Here is a 9,149-nt window from a genome sequence, read left to right as displayed (position 1 = left end):
ACAGCAAAGATGGTGGAGTGCTGAGGGAGAAGCCAGTTTGTGCAGAGATTGTGCAGAGGGAAGGAGATGGGGAAAAGAGGTGAATGAGACTGGTGAGGTACAAACCTTTGATCCTAGGAATACTCGGATAAGTTGGTGGCTTTGGGAGCCCTGAATGGAAAGGGAAGTGTTTTCCCACTGTGTGTACTTCTTGCCTGCCAGGTGCAAGCTAGGATCAAAGCTAATGGCCCACCAGTTCTTGGCTCCATTGTTCCATTACCATCTGTCCTAATCAAATGCAAACCTACACTGGCCAGGCAGCTGTGATGGTGGCCATGGCTACTGGCTTTATAGCTTATCTTTCAAAAGTATATGTCAAGTAGAAATGCATTTACCTATTGAAGATGAACAGGTCATAAAAAGCTTTAGAGAAATAAACGCAAGTAAAAAAACAAAACAAAAACCAAAACGGGACAGTTAGTCCTAACTTAAAAATCTTGCTAAAATTTGGACCAGAATTCCTGTGATATCTTCAGGAATAAACTCTTAAACCACTCTTTAGTCCCTTCAAAAAATGGGTTGTGGTTACTCAAGGCTTTATCTCCACAAGCTTCAAAGAAGTGTGGGTGTGAAGCCAGAAGCCACGGCACCATCACAGCAGCCTGGCCCATGCAGGTTTACATTGGATTCGGACAGTCGGTAAAGAAACAACGGAGCCAAAAACTGATGGGCCATCATCTTTAATCCTAGCTTGCACCCGGCAGGCAAGTAAAAACACACACTGGACTCCAAAACCCACTCACATTCAGTGCTCACAAAGCTACTGACTTATCCGAGTTTCCTAGAATCAAAGGTTCCTAGCTCACCAGACTTATTCACCTCTGTTCCCCATCTCCTTCCTTCTCCCTGCAGAAACTCTGCACAAACTGACTTCTCACTCAACACTCTGCCATCTTGGCTGCTTTTCCTGGCCTGCTCCATGTGGCCTTTCTCTGCTCTCTGCTCTCTCCTCTAATGCTAATCTCAGGAACCGAGAGAGCAAGCTCCTATTCTGCCCCTATTTTATAGTGTAGAAATCCAAACCTTTAATCCAATATACACAATAGGGAAGTCTCTAATACAAAGTCACCTGAGTCAAGATGGGATTGTACTACCCCACATCAAAAAGGGTGGGAAAGGCTTAATCGCAAAACCAAGCCCCAGGCTACAAGGATTCTGCCTGCTTTTTGCCCACCCCCAACACACATTAATATCACCTGGGCGATGGCCTCCTTGTGGGCAGCGCCATCTTTAACAAAGTGAGCATAATATATTTTATCTGCCCAACAGTGGATCATTTATAAAATGTCATGGAGACAGATCCATTGTTTAGCCAGTTGTTGCTCAGGTCCCTGTTTCCTCCAAGTCTTCAGTAGAACCTTATCTCCTGCTTGGAACGAGTGCAGAGACTTATCATTTCCCCTGCTGGAATGAAAGCAAGGGTGGCAATCTGATAAATCTTTATCTGTAGTTTAGATGTGGTTGGTGATGTTATCAGATGCTCAGGTAAATTCCTCATGGTTTACACAATATTAGTCACTGAGAATATTTCTTTAACTGCAATTTACAATGGCAAAGAAAAAGAAATAGTTTTAGTTTTCAATAATTTCAAATCAAAGGTGTAAAGCCAGAAGCCAGGGCCAGGGCCACCATCAGAGCAGCCTGGCCCATGCAGGTTCGCATTGGATTCGGACAGTCGGTAAAGAAACCATGGAGCCAAAAACTGGTGGGCCATAGTCTTTAATCCTAGCTTGCACCCGATGGGCAAGTAAAAAATACACACTGGGCTCCAAAAATCCAGTCACATTCAGTGCTCACAAAGCCACTGACTTATCCGAGTTTCCTAGAATCAAAGGTTTCTAGCTCACCAGCCTTATTCTCCTCAGTTCCCCATCACCTTCCTTATCCCAGATACAAACTGTACAAACTGGCATCTCACTCAGCTCTCCGCCATCTTGGCTGCTTTTCCTGGCCTCCTCCACGTGGCCTCCTTCCGCTGCTGGCTCTACTCTCTCTGCTCTCTCATGCTAACCTCAGGAACCAAGAGAGCAAAATCCCGTTTTGCCCCCACTTTATACTGTAGCTTCACAACCTCTAATCCAATATACAAAGTAGGGAAGTCTCCAACCCAAAGTCACCTTCTGAGGCATGATTGGATTGCACCACCCCACATCAAAAAGGGTAGGAAAGGCTTAATCCCAAAACCAAGCCCCAGGCTACAAGGATTCTGCCTGCCTTTAGCCCACCCCAACACACATTAATATCACCTGGGCGACGGCCTCCTCGTGTTATCTTTAACAAAGTGAGCATAATACATTTTATCTGCCCAACAAAAGGATTAGATGAAAATGATATTAGTTCAGAGGGTTGCAGCCAAAACATTTAAGAAGTCTAAAAAAATTCAGGATATCGTCTCGTTTATAGGTGAAAAATAACTTTAAAGACAATTTACTGAACTAGAATCTAGTATTTACAACTGTGTATTATAGAGTTTATTGAAACACAATTTTTTCCCTAAAATTACCCTCATTTATTAAATACAGCCAAATTAGGACTATTTTCTGCATTAAGTCCAGTTTCAATTTGGCTTGATTACTTGCATACGCACAACAAGAACAGCAATTGATCATATAGGCTTCTTCAAATATGCTTTGCTGGGATTTCATAAGTGTTGGGCAGATAAAATATATTATGCTCACTTTGTTAAAGATGGCACTGCCCACGTGGAAGCCCATCGCCAAGGTGATAATATTACTTGCCCTTCTTGCTTGGGATGGGCATGATTATATTAATGTGTGTTGGGGGAGGGCTTTCACGCCAAAAAGTTTTAACAGGAAGAGAGATCACATTGTTTCGGGGAAGAGGGGAGAGCGGAGAGGAGAGCAGAGAAAGGCCACATGGAGGAGGCCAGGAGAAGCAGCCAAGATGGCAGGGTGCTGAAGGAGAAGACAGTTTGTGCAGAGTTTGTGCAGAGAGAAGGAGATGGGGAACAGAGGTGAATAAGGTTGGTGAGCTAGAAACCTTTGATTCTTGGAAACTCAGATAAGTCAGTGGCTTTGGGAGCCCTGAATGGAAAGGGAAGTGTTTTCCCACTGTACATATTTCTTTCTTATTGGGTGCTAGCTAGAATTAAAGCTAATGGCCCACCAGTTCTTGGCTCCATTGTTTCCTTACCGTCTGTCCAAATCAGATGCGAACCTGCATGGGCCAGGCGGCTGTGATGATGGCCCTGGCTCTTGGCCTTACAATAAGGAACTTTAGATTGAGTTTTAACTCTCTCATTTGGGTGAAGAAATTAAGCTCCAGAGTTGTTATCAGCCTTTACCTCGATTTGGGTAAATTTCTCAACTACTTGATATCCCCCCACATGTCTTGAGGTTCCTTTCTTACCATCTTTCAGGAAAGCAACCTTTGTGCCTTACCTGAAAAGACTGCCATAAACCACATGGACAAACAAGAAAATACCAGACTGTATCTTCAATGGCTTTTTATTAGCTACCAAAGTAAATCTTAATGTTTTAAGGATTTCTGGTGACATCCAGAGTTCAGGCATGTCTCTCTTAGATATAAGATTGCAGTAAAAGTTTGGTTAATAAAACCACAATTGAAAAGAGGTTTAAGTGTCCCGTTATAAAGAGAACAAATTCTTATTCATTGTTGGTCAAATAAATTTGTAAATATGATATATATGTTTGCTCACTTATAGTTTGCATTGGGTGTGGGGGACAGGTTGTAAGCAGGCCGGGTCCTTATAGCCTAAGGCTTAGTTTTCAGACTAAGCTTTTCCCCACACCCTTGACTGATTGCATGATGTGGAGTGGTGCACTCTCATGAGGAATCCCATTATGCCTCAGATAAGTGACTTTGTATCAGAGACTTCCTTGTTTGTATATTGGATTTCTACACTATAAAGTGGGGCAGACCTGGAGCTTGCTCTCTCTCCGTTCCTGAGATTAGCATTAGAGGAGAGAGCAGTGAAAGGAGAGCAGAGAAAGACCACGTGGAGGAGAGGAGAGGCAGCCAAGATGGCAGAGTGCTGAAGGAGAAACCAGTTTGTGCAGAGTTTGTGTATAGAGGAGATGGAGAACAGAGGTGAATAAGGCTGGTGAGGTAGACACCTTTGATTCTAGAAAAATCAGATAAGTCCGTAGCTTTGTGAGCACTGAATGATTGAGTTTTGGAGCCTAGTGTGTGTTTTACTTGCCCGTTGGGTGCAAGCTAGGATTAAAGCTAATGGCCTACCAGTTCTTGGCTCCGTTGTTTCATTACCACCTGTCTGAATCCGATGCGAACCTGCATGGGCCAGGCAGCTGTGATGGTGGCCATGACTACTGGCCATACATTCATGCAAACATATTGCCATGAAAATAATAAAACTCACTCATTAAGAGTTTCTATATTCTGTAGGGATTGAGTATGGAGAAAACTATAAATGTCTCTATCTTGCTTAGAAAGATGTAATTTATCAACTACTTCTAAAGAAAAAAAACAAACTTTCTTATGTCAAGAAAACAAAAAGAGTTAAAAATCAGCAAAATTTGAACAAAGTTATAAAAATAATAACCTATTCTCAGTCCATTCAGCCCTATAATTAATTCTTCTTTATTCTGATTATTTGCTAGTATTTCAGTGAACCCAGTTATTTCTTAGAGTTTTATAAATGTTTATTCAATTTAAAGGTATGATCTGAAAATGTATTCTCTAAATCCATACTTTAGAACAAGTGAGAGTACTTTCAATGGATTTTTGTGCAGATATATTTGCAAAGAATTAGAACAAAACAATGGCTGTCTCTAAATGACAAAAACAAACAAACAAACAAAAAACAACTTAAAATGACATGGTTATAAATTTGATTATAATGCAATTGACACAATATTTTAAGATAATAATCAGAATTATAAATGAAAGTAGATCAGAATTTGTGGGCTTTTGGAAATTTTTATATAATTTTTTAAACATTTACTTTAGTAATAAAAAGACTATACTTTCAGGGATCATTTCTATAGTTTGTTACTTTAGTAATAAAAATATATGTATATATATATAGAGAGCATAGTTATTATTTTTATTTGATAATGTTTCCCATGTAGTTCAAGTGTGTCAAGTAGGCCTAATTAGTTAAAAAACTTTATTAGGAGAGAGAACAAATTCTTCAGGTATTCTAGGGGCCCATTGGAATAACCCAAAGACATTTCTAAGAAAAAGTATCTTAAAGTTTAACCAATGAGAAGGTTGGAGAAAGGCTTTTTGTCATTTCTGTTTGGTAACTCCAGCTACTGAGATGATTCTCTGACTCCTTTTGGTCATTTTTGTATTTAGAACCAAATAAGTAGCTCCCGTATTAACTAAAAAATCAATTAATTTGTTCTCTACTGTCAATTGTACTTGTTGGTCCTGTGGGAAAAGAACAACTGGTTTTCAAAAATTAAAGAAAATTCCTAGCACACCCCCCCTTATAACTTTTACAGTAAAACTATTTTAGAACAATGTATTTTTAATTCTTGTCCTTTAAAAATGTATTTTTATATTTTATATCTTTTATTACTAAAACCAAATCTTTTCCCAATTTAATTAGAATTCTTAATTCTCAGAAACTTTAACTTTTTGTGATAACCAAAAGTAAGTAATTAGCATTCTTTAGATTGATACTCTTCTGAGTACATTTCATAACTTTTAGAAACAGGTGTTTTCATTAAACAAACACATTTATATTTTTAAAAGGCATAACAGAGGCCCTGGACAGGTGGTTGGTTCAGTGAATAAAGCTTAATAACCTCAGAGTACCAGAGTTTAACACTCCCCCCCCCCCAGGTCAGGGCACATACAAGAAGCAATCAATGAATGCACAACTAAAAAGAACAACTAAGAGAAACAACAAATTGAAGTTTCTCTTTCTTCTCCTCTCTACCCCTTCTTCTCTCTCACTCTCTCCAATCAATTGAAAAAAAAAGAAAAAGAAAAAGGCATAACAGAGATAACATAAACCTTTTTGTAAATCCAGGTTAAAAAAAAAAACCTAAACACATATTTTATGTTAATAACTTTAAAGACATTAATTAAGCTTAAATCACCCATTTGGATTCCTGGTGATTATTGAATTCCTTTTGAGTGTGTTCAAAAGTGAACTGTTTAATTACCTACTGCCCTTGAAAACTTTTAAGGAGCCTGGAGAAGGGTTGGGATTGGAGAGGGGATCTGGCTTTGGCAACTGCAGTAGCTTGAGTGTAAGTGGCATTTTTTTTCTTCGCACTGAGGTTGGGCAATCAGGCTGCACAGGGTTTGGGGGCGGCATTGATTCCCCTATTGTTCCTGGGACCACAACAACTCTCAGACCTCCAGGAGGAGGATTTAAGGTGTTTAAAAAACTCATTTCCTTCTTTTTTCTTTCTGAGTTTTACTGCCTGGGAGGGGAGTGTGATCTCCAAAACCAGAATAAGTAAATAAGTGGATGGAAATGTTAAGGTTTAATGTCTATGGTTTGAAAATTGATGATACGCAGATTAAAACCTCCAGGTTCATGATTTATACTAATGTGAATGTCCCTAATGGTATTATAATTATAGACGCTATAACTTTTAGTGTTTAATAAAACTTTAATATCATCTATACTGTACATATATTTTCTTATTTAATCTTCAGAGAAAGCTAATTAGATAGTTTTTACAGCTTACATGCTGGAAGAAACAGAAATTCAGAGAACTTATTATTCATATTCTTGTCTACTTCATTATGTGTTCTCCACATCAATGCTCAGTGATGAAATACTCTTCTGAGTTCTCCTGTGGACTTGAAAGAATTGAGAATTAAAACAAGCTTAGGCAAACCCATTACCATGTAAACTGAGGTTACTGACTCCCAAGCTATGACAGTGCTATCCTGTGTTTGGTGGTGTACTCCACGTTATGCTAGAAGGTCTCAAGCTGTCCTTTTCCAAAGTCTGTTTGTTTGAATAGCCATTTAGACCTTTCTAAGTTTTATTATGGATTGAAGCTAAAGACTTCAAGAGTTTTTTTCAATAAAGATTGAAGCTATTCTATACTGCTCTCAGCCCAGGGTGAGTTAGAAATCATAAGAAAATATGTGCATACAGATTGAGAACATTTTGGGAAAATAGGATAAATAAATAAAATGAGTATCTACTTATGTATTTATGCATTTGTTACAGTTAAATTGGAAACGTAACCTGCATTTGTGAAAATTTTACTTGGTGTAAATGACCATTTATTATTCTATTGAAAAGAATATAGCCTTTCGATGACTTTTGTTTTAAAATGTGCTCTTTATATTAGAATGTTGAAAAAAACCCACACAAAATATTATAAATCACTTGGAATATACAGAGCTTTATATAAGTACTTAGAATATTACAAAGTCTTTGGCATGCAACTTGCTACTATGTTACTGATTAGGGACATTGTCAATAATGAATGAGGAAAAGTTGATGACCAAAACTAAGAATTTTATTAACATGAAAATAATCACTTAAGAATGACTGAATGAAAGATAAATGATGTTATCCTTTGCAAAATAATTTATTGAAGTTTATGGCAAATTGAATAACAGCAGGGAAATTGTTTTGTTTTCAGGACATTTTTTTCCTACCTTAAGCATAATGAAATATATATATATATATATATATATATATATATATATATATATATATAATTTTTTTTTCTTTTTACAGAAACAGAGAGAGAGAGTCAGAGAGAGGGACAGACAGACAGGAATGGAGAAAGATGAGAAGCATCAATCATTAGCTTTTTTTTGCTACACCTTAGTTGTTCATTGATTGCTTTCTCATATGTGCCTTGACCGTGTGGCAACAGCAGACTGGTAACCTCTTGCTCAAGCCAGTATTCTTGGGTCAAACCTGGTGAGCTTTGCTCAAACTCGATGAGCCTGCACTCAAACTAGCGACCTCAGGGTCTCGAACCTGGGTCCTCTGCATCCTGTCCAATGCTCTATCCACTGCGCCACCGACTGGTCAGGCTCCTTTTTTCTTAAGAACTGATACTTAATAGTATATTTATATTTGGTGATAGCCAGAGGGAAAGGGAGTTGTGGGTGGTAGAGGGCAAGGGGGAGCTAAGTGGGGATGGAAAGAGATTTTGCTTGGGGCAATGGCAAAGGGTGCAAAATGCAGTGTACGAATGAATTTTGTTGACTTACACACTTGAAATCTATATGGGTTTTTTAATATGGTTTTGTTAACCAGTGTCACTCCAATACATTCAACTAAAACAGTCACAACTATTATATTACTTTTACCTTTGTATTTCGTATTCCTAGTTTATTGAGTAAAAAAAGTAAATAATACTGTGCTCAGTGCTCAGTTAAATGTTAAAATTCAAGAGTATAAAACATGCAAAATACTAGCACATCCAATATTTATGAGTAAAAGTGTTTTGGCTAGTCTACATAACATTAGCATTTTTCAGTGATTATAGAATCTCAAGCCAAAAACAAAACAAAACTGTTCAATGCAAATCAAAAGACTTTAATAAACTCTAATAAACTATATTGGCAGTCAAGGTGGGAGAGTTGTGAAGGACACTAAACTGCAAGGTAGGTTGAGAAATGCACATGCAACTGTAAGAATTTCATTTGATATGGTATGGCTTTCTTCAACCCTAACTCTACAGTTATGTTTTATTCTTTCACTGTTTAAGCATCCATTGCAAAGTGTATTCCAGAGCTTTGTTATCAGATAACTGATGCCAGTATAATCTGTACTAAAGAGGCACACAATCAAAACAGATTTGTAAATAGATAAAATATTTTGTTTCATGTTATGTTCAATTCCAATGAAAACACTGTTCAAGGATTGTCTGTGGCATAATTTATTAAGACTTACTGTATATCTTAGCTCTCCTTAGCAAGGGCTTTAGTCTTTCTTTCTTTCTTTTCTTTTTTTCCTTTTCTGAAGTTGGAAACGGGGAGGCAGTCAGACAGACTCCTGCATGCGCCCGACCGGGATCCACCCGGCACGCCCACCAGGGGGTGATGCTCTGCCCATCTTGGGGTGTCGCTCTGCCGCAATCAGAGCCATTTTAGCGCCTGAGGCAGAGGCCACAGAGCCTTCCTCAGCGCCCGGGCAAACTGCTCCAATGGAGCCTTGGCTGCGGGAG

The 9,149-nt window shown here is 38.4% G+C and overlaps 1 pseudogene; it reads left to right on the top strand.

The window, feature by feature from the left end:
* The first annotated feature begins 4,996 nt into the window (after positions 1–4,996).
* Positions 4,997–5,073, top strand: LOC136312319 (small nucleolar RNA U3; annotated as a pseudogene).
* Positions 5,074–9,149: the final 4,076 nt, after the last annotated feature.

This window comes from Saccopteryx bilineata, chromosome 8, assembly GCF_036850765.1.
Source record: "Saccopteryx bilineata isolate mSacBil1 chromosome 8, mSacBil1_pri_phased_curated, whole genome shotgun sequence".
Lineage (NCBI taxonomy): Eukaryota > Metazoa > Chordata > Mammalia > Chiroptera > Emballonuridae > Saccopteryx > Saccopteryx bilineata.
This window is presented reverse-complemented; position numbering and strand designations above follow the sequence as displayed.